The following is a 23949-nucleotide window of genomic DNA, read 5'->3' as shown; positions in this document are numbered from 1 at the left end:
GGAGACGCCTGAGTTCAAATCCAGCTCTGCCATATGTGAGATGTCGAATCTCAGGCACGTGATCTTTCTATTCCCTGGAGGCAGTAAGACTCCCTTGTAAGTGTGTTGTGGGATAAATGAGATCATGTGATGGGCTCGAGGGCTTCTCAAGTGGTGCTAGTGGTAAAGAACCTGCCTGCCAATGCAGGAGACATAAGAGACGCAGGTTCGATCCATGGAATGGGAAGATCCCCTGGAGAAGGGAATGGCAACCCACTTCAGTATTCTTGCCTGGAGAATTCCATGGACAGAGGAGCCTGGTGAAATAATAACAACATTGTAATTCAACTACACTTCAATAACAAAGAAAAAAACTACCAAAAAATGAGTAAATAAGTGTTAAACACTCAAGCAACAAGTATCACAATGTTTTATTCTCTGAATATCAAATTTCCTCTTCGTTCTTCTGGATGAATACCATGACCTTCTGTCTTTTCAGATCATCTGTCTATCTACCTGTCTACCTATCTATCTGTCTGTCTGTCTATCATCTATCTATCTAACCATCTATTATCTCTGAATCTTCTTTCAGAGGTATTCTTTACTTTGTATCTTAAGATTCCAATTTGCTTTAAAACATAGACTTAAATCTCATTTCAAATACATGTATTTGCCTTGTTTACTATCGCTCCAGATGAAAAAAATGTATACTAGCAATCTTTTGAAGTTTGTCTACCTAGACTGTAAGACTGGTCTCCCCTGTCCAGCCCCAATCCCTGGAAAAACGCACCTGAGGGGAATTGTAGGCTGTTTTCACAGATGAAAGAGATCTCATGCAACTGAGGGCCACAAGCCTGAGGTCGCGACTCTGACTTCAAGTGAAGTTAAAATCTTGTTTCATTCTGCATGCAGATCTTCAGTAAATTATAAAAAGCAAAAATAAACTAAAATCAACAACAAGAAGAAAAAAACCATTTAAATTCTGAGTCTGAAATCTGATTTCCACAATAGTTAGTGACTATGGGAGCCCGCCCCAGTCTCTGGGTCCCTCTTGCCACTCTGCCCTCACCCCCGTCTCCCTGGGGACACCCTGGAGAGACGTCACCTGATTCTTCTGTATGCAAAAACCTGGGCTTTGGGTAAAACGTGATTAAGGAAGGTACATTCCCTGAAAGGGAACATGTTCTTCAGAAAGGACTGCAGTCTTTACCAGGTACTGGGCTGTCAGGAGGTGTTGTGGCTTAGAGTTTAATGAGTAAATTTAAATGTTGGATGCAAATTGAGCTTACTATTAATTCCAGCTTCAAAGAGCAAAGAGTAGAGGAGATGGTTCAACAATCACGAGGCTGTTTTTCTGAGTAGGCAAGCCTATTACCAGCACACAGACATAACGCAATAGCTTTTTGATGGCTTCTGCCAAGCCACATGGAAGTAAAAACATAACGGTTTAAAGAGAAAGGAATTCTTCTCCATGTGGTCTGGGACAGACCATCACTATCTTTGCAGTGATCCACAGTCCTCTGGCTGGACCAGACAGTGAGTGGCCTCAGGTGGGAGCCTTGACAGACAGATCGGGAGGGGCTGCTGCTGCTCAGCCCCCACTTGCCTGCAAGAATCCCACCCGTCAGACTGTGTTTGGCTTCCAGAGGTGTCAAATTCTATTAGCAGGAGACAGCAATATTTCCATACCTGCCCTTCTAATCACCATCCTCCTGCCAGTGGATTAATTAAAATGCACATGCAAATACATTAGCTACAAACACAGCATCCCTCTTTACATGCAAATGCAATCAATTGATACCAAGATGATTTACTTAATGGCCAAAGAAAAGGAAGTCTCTATAATGTGACTTTTGCAGTGAAAACTTCAGCTCATGTGGTTCACGTGTAAGCTAATATTATGTGGGAGGCTGACAGAGCACGCACTTTGTTAAGCTCCTCAGCAAACAATCACTCTCACACCCAGGGCATTTCCCCTAGGAAGCCTCCTGGTTAAGGTACTACATCCACTCAGCTCCCTTCCTCCCTCCCCTCCGCACAGATGCCCCAGCGCAGGCAGGGCTTGGTCCCCGTTTTGCATTTGCTCACACTGTGCTCTGAGAGTGCTTTCCTTATAAGCTTGAGGCTACGAAAGCACTGTATGCTCCATGCCTCTGTTCATACTTAGTTGATTGGATGCTCCAAACCAGAAGGATTTCTGAGCCCACCTCATAACAGCTCCTCATTTTCTGCTGGGGAGGCTGAGACCCTCTCCAGTGACACTGATGGTGGTTAGCGGTAGAGCAGGAGCCAGAGTTATGCTAGCCCTGGGAAAGTGCCCAGAGACCTGCGAGGTGGTCCTCAGGGATGTTTCCTTCCCCTAGTCACCACCTAACAGTGATCACTATGTCAGTATAGATTTCGTGCTGTGAGCCTCTTTCTTGAGAGATGCTTGACCTTCACTCACAGATTAAAGAGTGAAAAAGTGAAAGTGTTAGTTGCTAAATTGTGCCTTTGTGATCCCATGGACTGTGGCCCGCCAGGCTCCTCTGTCCATAGAATTATCCAGGCAAGAACGCTGGAATGTTGCCATTCCGTTTTCCAGGGGATCTTCCTGATCCAGGGATCAAACCCATCTTCTGCACTGCAGGCAGATTCTTTACCATCTGAGCCACCAGGGAAGCCCAGCTCAGTTGATTTTTGCCAGGTGAGGGCTGGAGAGTTCCAGAACCTAGAAAAGGCATAGCTCCTAACCTAAGGAATCCTATTATGGAAATTGCTAACCTTTGTTTGTTTGTTTATAAGAAGCCTTTCAAGGACTTCCCTCAGTCCAGTGCTTAAGAATCCCCCTTGCAATGCAGGAGACACAGGTTCAATCCCTGGCTGGGAAACTAAAATTCCACACGCCACAGGGTAACAGAGCCTGCGCTGCAACTAAGACTCGACACAGCCAAATAAACAAATATTAAAAATAAAGAAGCTTTTACCTCGGGAAAAAACTAGGTCTTTTCTTCGCACAGTTGAAATTATGTGAAAGTATGTAATAACTGAAGATAAAAATAACAGTACTGAAAATCTAGCACATACCTCTCAAAAACAGCCTATATACGTGGTAACATTTTTTCAAGCCCTAAGCAATGCTTGGTGTGCTTTTGGGTTTGTGCACTCCTTGGTGACTTGACTGTCCCCAGAAGGGCATGGTTTAGAGTTACTAGGGAAGTGATCTTTTGTCTGGAGTCTGCAGCTCTTGGAATGGAGCCTGTTGTGTTTTTTTCAGAGGCTGAGGCAGGTGGTGACCTTCAAGGCTGTCTTTCTTCCAGTAATCCTGAAGCAAGGCGAGGCTTGAGTGGATGGGGGACTGGAAAGGTGCAGGGAAAGGAGAGGTCTCAAAGCTCAAGTCGTTTCTCAGAGGATGTGGGTCTGAGGTCCAAACCATGAGGAGGCAAGGGACTAATAATAATTATAAGGGCTTCCCTAATAGCTCAGTTGGTAAAGAATTTGCCTGCAATTCAGGAGACCCTGCCTTGATTCCTGGGTTGGGACGATCCGCTGGACAAGGGATAGGCTATCCACTCCAGTATTCTTGGGCTTCCTTGTTGGCTCAGCTGGTAAAGAATCACCTGCAATGCAGGAGACCTGGGTTCGATCCCTGGGTTGGGAAGATCCCCTGGAGAAGGGAAAGTCTACCCACTCCAGTATTCTGGCCTGCGGAATGTCCATGGGGTCACAAAGATAATAATTATAGGCTACCATTTATTAATTAGCTACTAAACTGAAGAAACTGTGCAAAAGGAGATCAGATAGATACAGATACAGATATGGATATGGTTATAGATGTATCTTTCCTACATAAGACCCAGGGCTCATGTTCACCAGTTCCTGCATTGAGTCATGCTTTAGGAAGCAAAGTCTAGCGGCTCAAAGTAATTAAACAGGAAGTCTAATCTTTACTGGCATCTCTCAAAGAGCATTAAAAATGATTGAATTCAAGCCTCCTAATAAAATCTCTCAAAGTTTCCTTTCTATCTGGAATTTATCTGCAGCCTAGTGTAGAAGCTCTCACTTGCCAAATACTCTAGAATGTTTCCCGATACTTAAGTGTCCTTTCTGTTTTCCTCCTCTCTTCCCTCTCCTCTGCCTGGGGCAGATAGTTCTAATCATGAGCTTCAGATTCTCCTCTGCTAGGTGGTTACTCTGGCTGCTGCTGGACTCCTGGGTATTCACTCGGCTGCAGACCAGAAGAGTGTCTGTGCTCGCAGGTGATGTTGCTAGGTCAAGCGGGAAGTGGGGGACTAGGCTCTGTTTCTTTTGCGATTCGTAAGGTTAGCCTAGGCTGGTTCACGTGGCAGTGAGAGGGGAGGGTGAAAGAGGTCAAGGATTAGAATTAATACCATGCTGCTTCTATCATTTTCTGTTGGTCAGCTCAGATTCCACTTCTGGATGGGAGTAGCTACAGAGTCATACTACAGTAAGGCTCAGGGAAGGGTGGAGAAACATGGCAATTTCTGCAGTCTGCCATATTGAACTGATAAAGACTTGCTCCTGAACCAAACTTTTTTTTTCTTTTTTCTTTTGCTGTGAACCTGGGCCCCAGGGATGAAAGCATAGCATCTTAACCACTAGACCGCCAGGGACTACCCTCCTGAACCAAACTTTGGGCAGTCTCTTTGGAGCCCTCTTTCCAATTCTTCCCTGTCCTTGGCTCGGTTCTTGGCCTTCTGAGCCCAGTTTTAGCAAGAATCCTCCTACCTGAGTTTTTAACCCTTGATATTCAGTCAAGTTCTTTATTCCCCCACCCTTGATAACTAACCAAGTTCCTCTCAGTAATTTTCCATCTTCTCCCTCACCCTGTTGGTTGGCGATCAATCTCCAGTAGCCCCGGTTATATTCAGGGTTGAGTTCCATCCCTCTCCTCTATTGCAGTAGCCTTGAAAGAAGTCTTCCTTGCAATGTTTGAGATTTGTCCAGTACAATTTCCCTTTAGCAGGACCACTGAGGTCCTGAGTGTGCTCTTCAGCTCCCCCACAGACACTCTGATTGACCTGAACTCACTTCAGATATTACTAGTGCTTTGGAGGTTAAAGTTGCCTTCTGGGGAAAACAGACTAAGGCAATTTGGTGTATGGACCATCCTGAGTAACTTGTGTTGAAATGCTAGAGGTCAACTCGTGATCTCAAACAAAAAGGTTGTTCCCTTGACTTCTCTTTGGCTGAAGTGTCTCATCTTAAAAATGAGGATAAGAATGTCTACCTGGCAGGGTTGTGAAGCTTAAATAAAATAGCTGGGAAAGTTTCAAGCTCCCAAGCAGTCAGTCAATTTGGTTTTCTTATCCTTCGGACAAATCTCAGTGATTAGGATCAACCAGGACAAAGACCAGTCTGAATGAACAAAAACTCCAACTGTATAATTCCCCTCTCAAAAGTAGTTGTATTCTCTCAGCCACAGAGTAACCGCACGAAATATTCCCTGCAAGAGGGTGCTCCTTATAGTTAGGTCTGCAAGAATAAATACCATCACAGCAGTTGGTTGTAAATAGAGATTCTAATTGATTTCTTCTCTTTTTGATCTTGCGTGCATATTATTGTCTATCTCAACTACACACAGTAGGCTTTTTAACACATTTAATGAAAATGGGGATATTGGTGCAATTCCTTTCCCAGGGGTAATCCTAATAACTGCAATAATACCAGCTGCCATTCACTGAGGGCTTACTAGATTCCTAGTTCTCTACATAGATTTCCTCATTTAATACTCAACTCATAATGCTCAACTCAAGAGATAAGAATTATCCCCTTTAACTTGGCCTCAAAAGGAGACGTGGCCTTCTAAGGTCTGTACATGAAGCCTCATGGAGCTGGATGCTACCCTAGGCACCTATCTGACTTTAGACACCTCTCCTGGGTCGTTCCAGGGAACCTTTCAGTGGGACCCTTATCTGAACTCACAGGATGGCTAACTAGGGCCCCAAACGAATGAGACTCATGGTCATGGCTAGAGATGGTAAGGGCCTGCTCTCAACAGCCTCTTGGTGCACAGAAGTGATGTGGATCTTGCCATTAAGGGAAGGCATCAGCACAAGGGGAGGGTCCCTAGACCTGCCCTCTGGGGTCTTTGCAGCTTTGTCAAGGGACCTGTTACTGTGAGCCCCTGGACGCCTTCTCCACCAGCCCTGGTGCTTCTTGCCCCTGACTCAGCTTTCTCCCTTTGGTCCAGTTAGTGCCTCTGAATTGAGAAAGATTTCCTATAAAGTGGGTCTGACATTTTGAAAGTCTGAGGTTGGTAATTGGACTTTTGTTCTGCCAGACTCAGGCTGTGCTGAGATAATTTCTCCTCAGCTAGTTCTGCTCAATACCTAGGCTCCTCCGGATCCCTGGGTCCGCCAAAATTTTGTATCTGAGGTCACTTTAGGGCAGGCAGGTCCCTGTCAGAAACCAGATCCTTCCAGATAAGACTGCTTCTTGGGTGCTGGCCATGAGTTGGTGGGAGGAAGTGGGGGAATTCTCAAAACTAAAGTTTCCTGCTGGGGGTCCTTGAACTTTCTGAGGGGCATGTGGATGGGTTTGGGAAAGTTCTTGAACCTCTTGAAATTGTGCACAAAGTCTTCCTGATAAACTTCTGGGTGAAGAGGGTTTGAAATTTTCATTGGATTCTCAGTAGGGCTAAGAACCCCAAGGAGCTCAAGAATCACTAGTTTGAAAAAAGGGATTAGAAAATTAGGAACAGTTTGAGGCAACAGGAATGTTGATTTTTGAGGAGAACAAGAGTATCTTTAGTAACTCTGAAGTTTTGGTTTTGTGAAAGTGCAGTCACTCAGTCATGTCCAACTCTTTGCGACTCCATGGACTGTAGCTTGCCATGCTCCTCTGTCCATAGACTTCTCTAGGCAAGAATACTGGAGTGAGTAGCCATTCCCTTCTTCAGGGGACCTTCCCAACCTAGGGATCAAACCCAGGTCTCCTGTACTGCAGGCAGATTCTTTACCATCTGAGCCACCAGGGAGTTTTTGTAGTAAAACTATTTCTTAACAATTCCTTTCCTTGAGATGTGCAATGTGCCATGTGCTACATTCACTCAGCCATTACAACAGCCCTTTACAGTAGATGCACATTTTCATTTTCCAGATAAGGAAATGGGTGCCCAGAAAGTTAGGGGACTGGTCTAAGGGCATACAGCTAAGTAAGGATAGTGACATCAAGATTTGAATATGATTTTGTTTACTTCCAGCAGAAAAGTAAGATGTGCAGTTCAGTTCAGTTCAGTTCAGTTGCTCAGTCGTGTCCGACTCTTTGTGACCCCATGAATTGCAGCACGCCAGGCCTCCCTGTCCATTACCAACTCCTGGAGTTGATTCAGACTCACGTCCATCGAGTCAGTGATGCCATCCAGCTGTCTCATCCTCTGTCGTCCCCTTCTCCTCCTGCCCCCAATCCCTCCCAGGATCAGAGTCTTTTCCAGTGAGTCAACTCTTTACATGAGGTGGCCAAAGTAACTGGAGTTGCAGCTTTAGCATCATTCCTTCCAAAGAACACCCAGGGCTGATCTCCTTTAGAATGGACTGGTTGGATCTCCTTGCAGTCCAAGGGACTGTCAAGAGTCTTCTCCAACACCACAGTTCAAAACCATCAATTCTTCAGCACTCAGCTTTCTTCACAGTCCAACTCTCACATCCATACATGACTACTGGAAAAACCATAGTCTTGACTAGATGGACATTTGTTGGCAAAGTAATGTCTCTGCTTTTGAATATGCTAAGTTGGTCATAACTTTCCTTCCAAGGAGTAAGCGTCTTTTAATTTCATGGCTGCAATCACCATCTGCAGTGATTTTGGAGCCCAGAAAAATAAAGTCTGACACTGTTTCCACTGTTTCCCCATCTATTTCCCATGAAGTGGTGGGACCGGATGCCATGATCTTCGTTTTCTGAATGTTGAGCTTTAAGCCAACTTTTTCACTCTCCACTTTCACTTTCATCAAGAGGCTTTTGAGTTCCTCTTCACTTTCTGCCATAAGGGTGGTGTCATCTGCATATCTGAGGTTATTGATATTTCTCCTGGCAATCTTGATTCCAGCTTGTGCTTCTTCCAGCCCAGTGTTTCTCATTATGTACTCTGCATAGAAGTTAAATAAACAGGGTGACAATATACAGCCTTGACGTACTCCTTTTCCTATTTGGAACCAGTCTGTTGTTCCATGTCCAGTTCTAACTGTTGCTTCCTGACCTGCATATAGGTTTCTCAAGAGGCTGGTCAGGTGGTCTGGTGTTCCCAACTCTTGAAGAATTTTCCACAGTTTATTGTGATCCACACAGTCAAAGGCTTTAGCATAGTCAATAAATCAGAAATAGATGCTTTCCTGGAACTCTCTTGCTTTTTCCATGATCCAGCGGATGTTGGCAATTTGATCTCTGGTTCCTCTGCCTTTTCTAAAACCAGCTTGAACATCAGGAAGTTCATGGTTCACGTATTCCTGAAGCCTGGCTTGGAAAATTTTGAGCATTACTTTACTAGCGTGTGAGATGAGTGCAATTGTGCGGTAGTTTGAGCATTCTTTGGCATTGCCTTTCTTTGGGGTTGGAATGAAAACTGACCCTTTCCAGTCCTGTGGCCACTGCTGAGTTTTCCAAATTTGCTGGCATATTGAGTGCAGCACTTTCACAGCATCATCTTTCAGGATTTGAAAGAGCTCAACTGGAATTCCATCACCTCCACTAGCATTGTTCATAGTGATGCTTTCTAAGGTCCACTTAACTTCACATTCCAGGGTGTCTGGCTCTAGGTGAGTGATCACACCATCGTGATTATCTTGGTCATGAAGATCTTTATTGTACAGTTCTTCTGTGTATTCTTGCCACCTCTTCTTAATATCTTCTGCTTCTGTTAGGTCCATACCATTTCTGTCCTTTATCAAGCCCATCTTTGCATGAAATGTTCCCTTGGTATCTCTAATTTTCTTGAAGAGATCTCTAGTCTTTCCCATTCTATTGTTTTCCTCTATTTCTTTGCATTGATTGCTGAGGATCAAAGCCACTCCACGTTCAAGGTCAGGAGGGGCAGCGATGAGAAGATACCCCTTGTCCAAGGTGAGGAGGAGTAGCTGTGCTTTGCTGGAGCAGCTGTGAAAAGATACCCCACGCCCAAGGTAAGAGAAACCCAAGTAAGACGGTAAGTGTTGTGAGAGGGCATCAGAGGGGAGACACACTGAAACCATAATCACAGAAAACTAGTCAATCTAATCACACAGACCACAGCCTGGTCTAACTCAGTGAAACTAAGCCATGCCCTGTGGGGCCACCCAAGACGGGTGGGTCATGGTGGAGAGGTCTGACAGAATGTGGTCCACTGGAGAAGGGAATGGCAAACCACTTCAGTATTCTTGCCTCGAGAACCCCATGAACAGTATGAAAAGGCAAAATGATAGGAAAATGAAAGAGGAACTCCCCAGGTCAGTAGGTGCCCAATATGCTACTGGAGATCAGTGGAGAAATAACTCCAGAAAGAATGACAGGATGGAGCCAAAGCAAAAACAATACCCAGTTGTGGATGTGACTGGTGATAGAAGCAAGGTCTGATACTATAAAGAGCAATATTGCATAGGAACCTGGAATGTTAGGTCCATGAATCAAGGCAAATTGGAAGTGGTCAAACAAGAGATGGCAAGAGTGAACGTTGACATTCTAGGAATCAGCGAACTCAAATGGACTGGAATGGGTGAATTTAACTCAGATGACCATTATATCTACTACTGCGGGCAGGAATCCCTCAGAAGAAATGGAGTAGCCATCATGGTCAACAAAAGAGTCCAAAATGCAGTACTTGGATGCAATCTCAAAAACGACAGAATGATCTCTGTTTGTTTCCAAGGCAAACCATTCAATATCACAGTAATCCAAGTCTATGCCCCAACCAGTAATGCTGAAGAAGCTGAAGTTGAATGGTTCTATGAAGACCTACAAGACCTTTTAGAACTAACACCCAAAAAAGATATCCTTTTCATTACAGGGGACTGGAATGCAAAAGTAGGAAGTCAAGAAACACCTGGAGTAACAGGCAAATTTGGCTTTGGAATATGGAATGAAGCAGGGCAAAGGCTAATAGAGTTTTGCCAAGAGAATGCACTGGTCATAACAAACACCCTCTTCCAACAACACAAGAGAAGACTCTACACATGGACATCACCAGATGGTCAACACCAAAATCAGATTGATTATATTCTTTGCAGCCAAAGATGGAGAAGCTGTATACAGTCAGCAAAAACAAGACCAGGAGCTGACTGTGGCTCAGATCATGAACTCCTTATTGCCAAATTCAGACTGAAATTGAAGAAAGTAGGGAAAACCACTAGACCATTCAGGTATGACCTAAATCAAATCCCTTATGATTATACAGTGGAAGTGAGAAATAGATTTAAGGGACTAGATCTGATAGATAGAGTGCCTGATGAACCATGGACTGAGGTTCATGACATTGTACAGGAGACAGGGATCAAGACCATCCCCATGGAAAGAAATGCAAAAAAGCACAATGGCTGTCTGGGGAGGCCTTACAAATAGCTGTGAAAAGAAGAGAAGCGAAAAGCAAAGGAGAAAAGGAAAGATATAAGCATCTGAATGCAGAGTTCTAAAGACTAGCAAGGTGAGATAAGAAAGCCTTCCTCAGTGATCAGTGCAAAGATATGCAGTCAGATCAGACCAGATCAATCACTCAGTCGTGTCCGACTCTTTGCGACCCCATGAATCGCAGCACGCCAGGCCTCCCTGTCCATCATCAACTCCCGGAGTCCACTTAGACTCATGTCCATCGAGTCAGTGATGCCATCCAGCCGTCTCATCCTCTGTCATCCCCTTCTCCTCCTGCCCCCAATCCCTCCCAGCATCAGATGTGCAGTAGGAGAAGCTAATTAGCCGTGAGTATAAACTTTCTCTACATGGTTGACTCTATGCTGAGATAATAAGAAAGAAGTTCTAAAATTTTACTACTCCTAGAGATTTTAAACTATTTCTTTATTTTTTAAAAATTTTATTTTATATTGGAGTATAGCATTTTCTTGGGCTCCAAAATCACTGCAGACGGTGACTGCAGCCTTGAAATTAAAAGATGCTTGCTCCTTGGAAGAAAAACTATGACAAACCTAGACAGCATATTAAAAAGCAGAGACATAACTTCACCGACAAAAGTTTGTCTAGTCAAAGCTATGGTTTTTCCACTAGTCATGCATGAATGAGAAAGTTGGACCATAAAGGAAGTTGAGCACTGAAGAATTGATGCTTTTGAACTGTGGTGTTGGAGAAGACTCCTGAGAGTCCCCTGGACTGCACGGAGATCCAACCAGTCCATCCTAAAGGAAATCAGTCCTGAATATTCATTGGAAAGACTGATGCTGAAGCTGAAGTTCCAATACTTTGGCCGTGCAGAGAACTGACCATTGGAAAAGACCGTGGTGCTGGGCAAGATTGAAGGCAGGAGGAGAAGGGGACGAAAGAGGATGAGATGGTTGGATGGCATCACCGACTTGATGGACGTGAATGTGAGCAAGCTCTGGGAGTTGGTAATGGACAGGGAAGCCTGGCGTGCTGCAGTCCATGGGGTCAGAAACAGTCAGACACGACTGAGCAACTGAACTGAACTGAACTGACAGTTGATTCCCAGCTAGCATTAGTGGTAAAGAACCTGCCTTCCAATCTAGGACACGTAACACCTAGGGTTCAATCCCTAGGTCGGGAAGATCCCCTGGAGAGCATAGCAACCCACTCCAGTATTCTTCCCCGGGGAATCCCGTGGACAGAGGAGCCTGGCAGGCCATAGTCTATAGGGTTGCACAGAGTTGGACACGACTGAAGTGACTGAGCACACTCATGCACATAGTTGATTAACATTTTGTTTCACGTGTATTGCAAAGTGATTCAGTTATACCCATACAAGTATCTGTTCTATTCCAAATTCTTTTCCCATTTGGGTTATTACAGAGTATTAGTTCCATGTGCTACACAGTAGGTCCTTGTTTGTTATTTATTTTAAATATAGTACTGTGTATATGTCAATCCCAAACTCCCAATCTATCCCTTCTTTTCACTCCTTCTCCCTGGTAACCATAAACTTTGTTTTCTAAGTCTGTGAGTGTTTCTGTTTTGTAAATAAGTTCATTTGTATCATTTTTTGGACTCACCATATAAGCAATATCATATGATGTGATATAGGAAAAGAATCTCGAAGGATGGAAATATGTATATGAAAAACTGAACCACTTTGCTGTACGCTTGAATCTAACACAACATTATAAATCAACTATATTCTAGTACAAAATAAAAATTAAATTAAAAATGGAAGATGCTCAGGAATTCCAAAGAGATAAAAAAATTTTTAAAAGCTGGTGAATCAGTGATGTCTCTTTGTTTTTTTGTTATGCCCTGTGCATGCACAGTTTATTCAATAACATTAACTAAAATGTTAAAAAAATCTAATAATAAAGCAACCAAGTAATGGCAGCATAATGAAATGATCATGTGATAAAAATAAAACATATGAATATAAATACTTACAGGGAAAAATGTTAAGTGAAAAAAATAAAACTGTTTCTTTCCTACAGTTTCTAGAGTTGTCTTAAGTAAGATTCCTTTTTTGTTTTATAGTCTGATTCAGATCAACAGAGTGGGTCAGGCCCCTGTGTTAACACATTGAACTCTGAACCTATGAGGTGGATACTGTTATAATCATATAAAGAACCCGTCTGCCAACGCAAGAGATGCAGGAGACGTGGGTTCTACCCCTGGGTCAGGAAGTTCCCCTGGAGAAGGAAGTGGCACCCCACTCCAGTATTCTTGCCTGGAAAATTCCATGGACAGAAAAGCTTGGTCCATGGGGTCGCAAAAAGTCGAACACGACTGAGCAACTGAGCAGGCACGCAGTCATGCACACGTGCATGCGGGCACAGATGAAGTAACTGAGGCACAGACAAGTTATTTGAGGTCTCCATGTCTGTTGTTTTTTGTTTCCTCCAAACTTCTTTTCTTTCTAAAAGAAGAAAGAAAAAAAGAATTCCTGAAAATAAAGTCTTTGCTCCAACCCAAGTTATTATAAAAAAGCAGATCCTCAGACCCAACTCAGACAGACACAGTTGGAGATGCCAAGCACAAGACAACACGTGCCAAGTGGCACTGCCTGCTGGCACAAACCTGGACCCAGGCCCAGTAAGTTAGTGAAGGCTCATGTGGGGAGGCTTTAGGGTCTAGGAAGAGGTGCAGTATTGTCCTGACCACTGATTCATGGAAAAGTTGGGTTACTCTGTGTGTGTGTGTGTCCCAGCCCATGCCCAGGGGAAGGCCAGAGGGCAGGAAGGGTGGGAAACAGAAGGAAGCCCCCTCTCCTCCACCAGAATTGTGCAAGTGCCTGACCGCCTCCTTCTGATCTCCCCTCACTGCCCCCCAGAAGCCCCCTCTCCTCCACCAGAATTGTACAAGTGCCTGACCACCTCCTTCTGATCTCCCCTCACTGCCCCCCAGAAGCCCTCTCTCCTCCACCGGAATTGTACAAGTGCCTGACCACCTCCTTCTGATCTCCCCTCACTGCCCCCAGAAGCCCTCTCTCCTCCACTGGAATTGTACAAGTGCCTAACCGCCTCCTCCTGATCTCCCCTCACTGCCCCCCCAGAACCTCCCCTCTCCTCCCTGCTGGGTCATGGTGGGCAGTTTTCTCCAAGGTCTCTGTCTCCAGTGGTGGCTCACAATAGTCCAGGAACAGAGCAAGTATTTAAACCTCTTTTCCCTCTAAGAGGAACAGCTGGAGCTCAGGATGCACATGGAGGAGCGCATGCTGGGGGCCTCTGGTGGGCGTGCGCACGTCACATGGATGAAACCATTACCACCAAGAATCATATTACATTCGCTTTCACGCCTAATGGACCACTGGTTGGAAACAGGAAGCGCAAGGAACACTTGTGTTGGAATTGAGAAAGATAACAAGAATGATTTGACCCATGATCGTCTTGATCAAATCAGCAAGCTAGCTGCATTTAGTGAATCAAAATTCTGAGACAGCACTCTGAGCCTTCTCTGGTACTTCAAAAACCAATATTAAAAAGAAAGAAAAAAAAAAAAGAGCATTTCATTTTGGCTTTCATTTGTTGGGAATAAATATTATTCACGAAGGTTTTGTTTGCAGAGAGATGCTTGGAAGTAACAGCCTGAAACCTTCTCGTGTTTAGAAACAAAATGTGAAAGAATTTTTTAAAAACCTTGTTTAATGTTAAAGATGCAAACTATGGTAATTTCAAACTTCAGGTCATCAAAGCAGATTTTGATGTTGTAATACCTTGTTAAAATTTAATCTGCCTTTTAATACAAGTTTGGGCCCCAAATCAAGTGTGTGAGACTGAGATGCTTTAAATTTCTGAGGCGACTCCTAAGTCATCTTACTGTGTATGCTGTGAGCGGGAGAGTCCAGCCTTTGGAACCAGGTACGACTGCTTGCAGATCCTTCTGGGCTCCTCCAAGGGCAAGCTACTCAGCTGTTAGCCTCAGTTTTCTCAACTAGAATAACAGGGCGGAGAAGATTAAATAAGTGTATATATAAAGTGGGTGCTTAATAGATGTGATCTTTTCATGGGTGGCTCAACCGTCTTCCTTGACAACCAATTTAATTGTCTCTCCTTTTACCTATTTCTGTACCTAAACTGCCTCTTCATACATTATCTTGTTTCCTCTGCATCCATATGGCTTACTGCTATCTGACCTGATCTCTTTCATCTATTTGCCTTACTGTCTGCTGTCCGTATTGGCTCGTGAGGTCTGGGAGAGAAGGGATTTCTTCTGTTTTCTCTATCTTTGCCTCTCCTGTATTTAAAAAAAGCCTGATGTGTAATATGGGATTCCCAGGAGGCTCAGTGGCAAAGAATCTGTCTGCAAATGCAGGAGATGCAGGAGACGCCGGTTTGATCCTTGGGTCAAGAAGATCCCCTGGAGGAGGAAATGGCAACTCACTCCGGTATTCTTGCCTGTAAAATCCTATGGACAGAGGAACCTGGCTGGCTACAGTCCATGGGGATTGAAAAGAGTTGGATATGACTGAGCACATACCACGGTGTGTAATACAAGCTCAGTAGACATTTGTTAAGACTTCTCTTTTCCCTCTTTCATAACTGGCTGTGACCATCACTTTATCTCTCCATATCTTACTTTCTTCATTTGTCACAGAAGCACACTGGTCTAGGGTTCAGTTCGGTTCAGTTCAGTTCAGTCGCTCAGTCGTGTCCGACTCTTTGCGACCCCATGAATTGCAGCACGCCAGGCCTCCCTGTCCATCACCAACTCCTGGAGTTCACTCAGACTCATGTCCATCGAGTCGTTGATGCCATCCAGCCATCTCATCCTGTTGTCCCCTTCTCCTCCTGCCCCCAATCCCTCCCAGCATCAGAGTTTTTCCAGTGAGTCAGCTCTTCGCATGAGGTGGCCAAAGTACTAGAGATTCAGCTTTAGCATCATTCCTTCCAAAGCAGCTAGCAAACTACAGCTCATGGGCCAATCTGGCTCTCCACCCATTTTGTAAATAAAGTTTTATTGGAACACAGCTATGCTCACTTGTTTACATATTGTCTGTATCTGTGTTGGGGCTATATCAGTAGATCTGAGTGGCTGCAGAGATGGTATAGCTCACAAGTCTAAAATAGTTATTATCTGACCCTTCGTAGAAAAGTGTGCTATTTGCTGGTGTCTTTGAACTCTGAGATCTTTATACTCCTCATGTTCTTAATCTTCTGGGAAACACCCACGCAATGTTCACTGCTCTGTGTAATAACAAGTAGCCAATTGATTTTCTTGAATTTCTTTGAAGTTTCATAATAGGCCATGAATTGACTATGGTTAAGGAGTTTATGGAGAAGGCAATGGCACCCCACTCCAATACTCTTGCCTGGAAAATCCCATGGATGGAGGAGCCTGGTAGGCTGCAGTCCATGGGGTCGTGAAGAGTCAGACATGACTGAGCGACTTCATTTTCACTTTTTACTTTCATGCATTGGAGAAGGAAATGGCAACCCACTCCAGTGTTCTTGCCTGGAGAATCCCAGGGATGGGGGAGCCTGGTGGGCTGCCGTCTATGGGGTCGCACAGAGTCGGACACGACTGAAGTGACTTAGCAGCAGCAGCAGGGAGTTTATACTGATGGTTTATTTATTTCCCCATGACTTTTCAGCCTTCTCTCCCAAAGGATTTAAGCCCTAAAGGGTATAATTGCTGTCACCCACCTTGAGATTTACTGTAACTTTTCCTTGACACCAGCTCTAGGAGGGGACTGCCTTAACACTGCACTTCAAGCATGCTTGGCTTTGGAATCGATGAATGTTTCCAGCTGGTATTGCTCTAGCTTCAATGTCACAAAACATCAGCTGAGAACTGGAGGTGGAGAAGGAGGGCGGCAGGTTCCTTATTTCTCCAAGGAGTCTCTTCCCTTTTTAAGCTCCCTGCCCACACGATTCCACAAAGGACTGTGTTTCAGAAGCGAGGCAACGTGGTATAATTGAGAGAACATAGAGTTTGGCTCCCAAGAGAATTTGGTTCACGTTCCATACCTGCCACTTACTAGTTCCATGACTTTGGATGAGTAACATAATCTTTCTGCACCTCCATTCCCTCATTTGTGAAGGGGAGTTATTGATTACCGCCTCATAAAATAGAGTGAATAACAGTGGCCATTTAATACATATTATTTGAATACCTGTTATATACCAGGTATTATTCTAGGTCTTGGGAAAACAGTAGTAAACAAAAATAGAAACCAAAAAAAAAAAAAATCTCTTATGGATCTTGTGTCCTATGGGGGGATGGACAAGTAAATATTTAATGTAGTGATGAATGCAATGAAGAAACATCAAGCATAGTAAAGGAATAGAGAGTGATGGAAGGGTGACATTTTATTTAATAGAATGGTCAGGGACATCCTCTTTAGGGAGATGACAACTGGATAAACCCTGGAGGAAGTGAGGGAGAGAGACAAAGGGATATTTGGGAGAATAATATACTGAGTCAAAGCAGCCTCTTGTGCAAAGTCCAGGAAGCAAGGTCTGCCTGGTGTTCAAGCAGAGCATGTGGACCAGGATGGCTGGAGCTGAGGTAGGGTGGTGGTGCTCAGACTTGAGGTTGAGGGAGCCGGCAGGGCATAAGTCATTTACGCCCCAGGGCCATGAAGAGGCTCAGGGTTCTATTCTACAGGGAGTGGGAAGTCAAAGGAGGGTTTTGAGTGGGGATGTGATGTGCTCTGACTTACGTCATAAAATAATTCTTGCTGTTGTTATGGAGCACAGACTGTGAACTATTGTTTAAAGTCTTGTTATCATTTGTTGTTCACAGTACACACTGAATACCCAACATGTGTGTGCCTGCTTAGTCACTTCAGTCATGTCTGACTTTTTGTGACCCCATGGACTGTAGCCTGCCAGGCTCCTCTGTCCATGGGGATTCTCCAGGCAAGAATACTGGAGCTGGTTGCCATGCCCTCCTCCAGGGCATCTTCCCCACCCAGGAATCGATCTTACTTCTGCATTGCAGGCAGAAACTTTGCTGACTGAACCACCAAGGAAGCTCACCTACTATGGTGCCAGGGCCTATTTAGAGGGAATTACCTACAGCTGTAGCAAGATGAAATGAGGTTAGTCTGGCAAACAGTCCGATTGCTGGAGGGTAACAGGAGAGCTGCTTCCTGCTGGAGAAGTGTTTCACACCCAGCAGGTCCGGGTGAGGACACCTGGATCTCTGGCCAGTGCTCTGTCTCCCAGCTGATGAGGCTATCCAGTCGTCCCTCTTGGTCAGTCTTCAGCGGCAATTAGAGCCATGTGGCCTGGTTGAACTATTTGCCATGTTTGAGATTGGCTTATAAAAATGAGAGATGATTACAAGTGCTTTAGAAAGACCAAACATCATTAAGCCTCCCAGACCTGCTCTCTGGAAAGCTTTCCGCCTGGGCCACTGAGCCGAGCCGAGCCACCTGGCCACACAGAGTGGCGTCGGTAGCACCTTGGTGGGGAGGAGAGCTCTCACGGCACGGACTGAAGGGGTGACGGAGCAGTGTGTGGGGTTAAAAATCAGGACCCAGAGTGTGGACCAGCTGCCCTGAGTTTGCCGTTATGCCAGTTCCCCAAAGGTGAGCAGGGCTGGGGTGAGGCGAGCCTGGCTTGCTGGCCACAAGCTCACTCTAAGTGACTGGCCTCCTGTGGGGTCAGCTTTGTCAGCCCAGGTCCCTGAGGAGTCACCCCACCTCCACCCCGCCCCAGAGGATTCCCTGCTCAGCCTCCCACCTCCCTACTGTAAGTGTCATTTCTACATCTGACTTTGGGGCCCCAGGCCTACAGATGGGGAAGCTGCCCTGTTTGCTGCCCTATTTTCTCCCCGTGAGATCAGGTTGGGGATTCCATTAGGGTGACCTGTCACCCTGGTTTTTCTGGGGTTGAGGGGTTTCCCTGGATGTGGGACTTTCTGGTCTAAAACTGGGAAAGTGGAAAAAAAAATGAAAGTGTTAACTGCTCAGTGGTGTCTAACTCTTTGCCACCCCATGGACTGTGTAGCCCGCCAGGCTCTCCTCTCCATGGAATTCTCCAGGGAAGAATAGCCATTCCCTTCTCCAGGGAATATTCCTGACCCTGGGATTGAACCACGGTCTCCTGCATTGCAGGTGGACTCTTTACTGTCTGAGCCACCAGGGAAGCCCCCCAAAAATGGGGAAGTCCCAGGCTAACCAGAACAAGATTGGCACCCTAGAGGGCTGTCTAAACTATGGGTTCATTGAGAGCAGGGGCTGTGTTTTGTTGCTGGTTTGCTAACTGTTTTATTGAGATATGATTATATGCCATCAACTGGCCTATTTGAAATATACTCTTCAGTGATTTTTAGTACATTTACAGGTGTGCCACTATCATCATGATCCATTTAGAACATTGGCATCACCCTCAAAAGTAACCCCATGCCCATTAGCAGTCATTCCCCATTTCTGTCCCTAAATCTTACTTGCACCCTGTGGCCCCAGCCTTGGACCAAGTTAATCTACTTCATCTCTATACATTTGTCTATCCTGGGCATTTCATGGGCTTCCCTCATAGCTCAGTTGGTAAAGAAGATCCAACCAGTCAATCCTAGAGGAAATCAACCCTGAATATTCATTGGAAGGACTGATGTTGAAGCTGAAATTCCAATACTTTGGCCACCTGATGCTAAGAGCTGATTCATTTGAAAAGACCCTGATGCTGGGAAAGATTGAGGGCAGGAGGAGAAGGAGATGACAGAGGATGAGATGGCTGGATGGCATCACTGACTGAACGGACATGAATTTGGGTAAACTCTGAGAGTTGGTGATGGACAGAGAAGCCTGGCGTGCTGCAGTCCATGGGGTCACAAAGAGTCGGATACGACTGAGTGACTGAACTGAACTGAACTGAACGGAATGTTTTCAAGGTCCATTCATGTTGTAACATGTGTCAATACTTCATTCCTTTTTATCATTGAATAATATTCCATCGTATGGAGACACCACATCTATTCATCAGTTGTTGGACATTTGGGTTGTTTCTACTTCTTGGTTATTAGCAATAATGCTGAGATGATTCTTCAAGTACGAGTGTTTGTGTGGTCATCTGTTTTCATGTTTCTTGGGTAGATATCTGAGAGTGGGACTGTTGGGTCATGTGCCAACTCTGTTTAATCATGTGAGAAACTGTCGGATGTCTTCTAAAGCAGCAGCCCCACTTTACATTCTCCCAGCAGTGTGTGAAGGTTCAGATTTGTCTACACTGTCACCAGCTTTCGTGTTGTCCTGTCCTTTTATTATAGCCATCCTAGTGAGTGTGAGGAGTATTTCACGGTGTTTTGGTTTGCATTTTCCCTATGGTTAATAATTGGGAGCTGTCTTTTATTCTCTCTTATATCTAAGCACCTGGCACATTGACTGGGGCAAAATTGGTGCTGAATATGTGATAACTGAATTCTAAGTGCTAGAATGAATCCCACCAGACTCCCACGGTTAAAGGGGTGCTCAAACAGATGGCCAGAGTGGGTGGGTCTTAGGTGGATTTAAGAAAGCTCCTAACGTGTATATAAGGCAGTCAAGACAGATGAAGGGGACTTTCTCCCTGCTACTGGGTACGGTTTTGTCATCCAAAGACGGTGTGCTTTGCTGCCAGAGATGTGTGTTCAAGACTCCTGCTGAGGCCCCAGTCCTGACTGTGATGGGAAAGCAGCAAAACAGTTTTGACCATTTTGGTCCTGAGCAAAGGGACAGCTCATGGAGGAGCGTGTGGGAAACCCTCCATTTAGAGTTTTATCCTGATGAATCCGTGTGAACCACTGTGGTCCTACAGGCAGGGCAGTGATGGAGGTAGGCTTGCATTTTAGGAAGAGTCCTTTGGCAGCGGCCTAGAGAACAGATTACACCCAGAGCCAGCATCCTCGTGGAAGAGTGTTGTAAGAAGACAGGTTACATGTGATGGAGGCTGGACAGAGGCAGTGAAAGGCGGGGCTCCAGGGTGATGGGGAGTTAGACTCCTCTGCCAAGTGACTCATAACACTCTGAGGCCACGGATGCCTCTGCAAACATGATGAAACCCACAGATCTTTTCCCGAGAAATAAAGCACTCAGGATTCAGTGTGCAGTCTTTGAGGTGGCAAGAGAACTGCTTAGAGCCCAAGATGTCCTCATCTCATCTTGCTAGGGGCGGCCAGCAGGTCACTGTCTCTCTCCAAGCTTTGCTTTCCCACTCTGTAAGGAGGCCATGCCAGATAATCTAACAACTCTTTTCTGTCCTGAGGACCTCTGCTGGAATAGGAAATGGCAACCCACTCCAGTATTCTTGCCTGGAAAATTCCATGGACAAAGGAGCCTGGTGGATCCGTGGGGCTGCGAAGAGTTGGATGTGACTGAGCACAGCATGCCATGGAGGATGTCTGCTCCCTAACAGTCCTCAGGAGCATCCCCTGTAGGGGTCAGGTTTGGAAGTCTCCCACCCAGGGCGGGACCCAGGGAAATGAGTCAGTGTGTGAGTGTCCGTAAGCGAGTCAGTAAGCTTGACAGTGTCAGAAATGGAGTGTTAGGAGCTGCTTTGTTTTTATTGCATATTTATAAAGAAAAAAGGCATAAAAATGTATTTCCCACCTTATAAATAATGCATCTGTCAGAAGTGGCCTGGAGAATTATTGCCTGTTGTCTGGCTTCATGTGTGTTTATAACTTTCTCAAGGGTTTGAATTATTTCAGAACTCAGATTCAAGCATTTGGCTGGAAAATTTGGTTTGATTGATAGTCATCATGCTCCTCCAAAAGTAACTGTTCTTAGCATGCTACCGTTATCCCTGCTGCTGGGATGCTGAGAATTTCTTCAGTGTTCTGAAGCTTCTCCTCTGTGGGGCTGGGGCGGGGGCAAAGTGTTGGGAAGACATGGATCCTCTGGGTTCCAGCTCCTGTTTGAGACTAGCCGAGGTGACCTAAAGTGCTTCAGGCAAAGCAGTTTTCCTTTAGGAACTTTCACTCACTGAAAAATGTAGTTGTGGAATAGATTTTTGAAATGTCTTTAGCACCAACATTTTATCATATAGGGAGGCTTTGCTGCAGCTTATGTTTGTTACTCACAGGCAATGATTCTCCAAACTGATCATCACCCCACGTTAAGCTGGCTGGATCATAATCAACTGCTGCTGCTGCTGTTTAGTCGCTCAGTCGTGTCCAACTCTTTTGCGACCCCATGGACTGTAGCCCACCAGGCTCCTCTGTCCATGGGATTTCCCAGGCAAGAATACTGGAATGGGTTGCCATTTCCTTCTCCAGAGGATCGTCCTGACCTAGGGATCGAACTCAAGTGGATTCGATCCACTTGGCAGGTGGATTCTTTACTACTGAGACACCTGGGAAGCCCTAAGAGCTAATTAAAAATACAAATTCCAGGCTTTCAGGAGCAGGGATTCTAATTTATGGGGTCTGGGATGGGTAGGACATATGTATCTTTAAAAATCTCATTTACTAATTTTAAAGTCTGTTAAAAAATATATTTTTGCTTCCATATGCTTTTGTTGTTCAGTTGCTCAGTCGTATCTGACTCTTTGTGACCCCATGGACTGCAGCACACCAGGCTTCCCTGTCCTTCTCTATCTCCCAGAGTTTTTTCAAACTCATGTCCATTGAGTCAATAATGCCATCCAACCATCTCACCCTCTGTGCCCATTTCTCTTCCTATCCTCAATCTTTCCCAGTATCAGGGTTTTTCCAATGAGTCAGCTCTTTGCATCGGTTGGCCAAAGTATTGTGCCTTTAGCTTCAGCATTGTCAGGAAGCATTTAACAGGAGGCTTCCTGTGTGCTGGTCAGGAATTCTCTGTTCCTTATTAATTCCTGAATATTTGGGAATTAAGAGGAGAAGCAAGCCTCTCCCAGGGGCTGAGGAATCCAGGCATTTCCTTCGTTAGTTTTTCTATACGGTGATAAGGACCCTCTTCCTTTTTATGAACCATATGGTAAAAGTGGTTATTTACAACTCACTCTCTTTCATGGTTCCCTGGTGGCTCAGAGGTTAAAGCGTCTGCCTCCAATGCGGGAGACCCGGGTTCGATCCCTGGGTTCGATCAGTGGGTTGGGAAGATCCCCTGGAGAAGGAAATGGCAACCCCCTCCCAGTATTCTTGCCTGGAGAGTCCCATGGTCAGAGAAGCCTGGTAGGCTACAGTCCGCGGGGTCGCAAAGAGTCGGACATGACTGAGCGACTTCACTTTCACTTTCTCTTTCATATGGATGACCTCATGTTTCCTTGATAACTTGTAAGTTTTGATTTTATCTCTGCTGAAAATAGCTATCTTGTAAGACAGTATAAATACCTACACAATGTTGAATAAAACACCGCTGCTCCATCAGAGCTTTGGTCCCCTTGTCTTGCTTTCTCTCTCTCTTGCTCTCCCTCTCTTTCTTTTTCAGGCTGATCCCCTGGAGTGCAGAGGCTCTCTGAGTTCACTTTCCTGCCCGGGCTTCTAAGACCCTCTCGAGAAGGTGCTCTGAGCCTTCATCCCATCGAGAGGGCGCCTGAGGCCTTCGTGAACAGAGCAAGCCCCGTGCCAGGGGCTTTATTGGCTTTCTGTGTAAACCAAGGAATATCAGCCTCTTTCTCTCTCCTTTACTTTCTTATCAGTCGACTCCAGACTACCAGGTTCCAGTCCATTAAAGGACCTCAACACAGCATCAGTCCTTCCAATAAATATTTAAGTTTGATTTCCTTTAGGATTGACTGGTTTGATCTCCTTGCAGTCCAAGGGACTCTTAAGAGTCTTCTCCAATACCACAGTTAAAAAGCGTCAATTCTTTGGTGCTCAGCCTTCTTTATGGTCCAACTCTCACATTTGTACATTAGTACTGGAAATACCGTAGCTTCCACACTGCCTCTCTCTGACTCACAAAGGTGATTCTAATGTTTGTCCAGGTTTGGGAACTATGCTTTCAGGTAAACATTACTGTATTTCAATTCAATTTAATAAGACTTTATGAAGTATCTAATATGTGTGAGGTGTTTTGCCACTAAAGATTAAACAGAAACAATTTCTGCTTTAATTCACAGTCTGGTTGTGAAGGAAAACAGGTAAAAATGAATCTCTAGTGTGAGAGATGCCATAATAAACATGTAACAGATGCAGAGGAGGGAACGATTAAAGCGGGCTGGAAATGAGAAGACAGGAGACAGGGCTGGTGAGTCGACAGATCCAGGTTTAGAAAGAGGATGCTACTTGGTCACAGAACTTGTTCTCTGTGTTTCAAATCCTGGTTCTGGGTAACAGCTGATGTCCCCTTCAAATAATGACCCAAGCACTACAATCCTTCTAACAAAAATCAGAGATGATGCAAGAATTGGCTGATGTAACCTCACATCATTTTGGAAATTCTTGCTGATTTATTATGCATGAACTAGAACTAGGTAATATAAATGTGGGAAGGAGGAAATAAACTTGTTATGTATATTGATGATCTGCTTGTGTATTAGAACACTCAAAA

General features: G+C 44.9%; 1 long non-coding RNA gene across 1 annotated transcript; it reads left to right on the top strand.

The window, feature by feature from the left end:
* The first annotated feature begins 7964 nt into the window (after window positions 1–7964).
* On the top strand, window positions 7965–14035 carry LOC132342312 (uncharacterized). Its single transcript, XR_009490633.1, has 2 exons — window positions 7965–9097; window positions 13724–14035. It is a non-coding gene; the product is annotated as an uncharacterized lncRNA (long non-coding RNA).
* The last annotated feature ends 9914 nt before the right edge of the window (window positions 14036–23949 follow it).

The sequence above is a fragment of the Bos taurus genome, chromosome 15, assembly GCF_002263795.3.
Source record: "Bos taurus isolate L1 Dominette 01449 registration number 42190680 breed Hereford chromosome 15, ARS-UCD2.0, whole genome shotgun sequence".
NCBI lineage: Eukaryota > Metazoa > Chordata > Mammalia > Artiodactyla > Bovidae > Bos > Bos taurus.
This window is presented reverse-complemented; position numbering and strand designations above follow the sequence as displayed.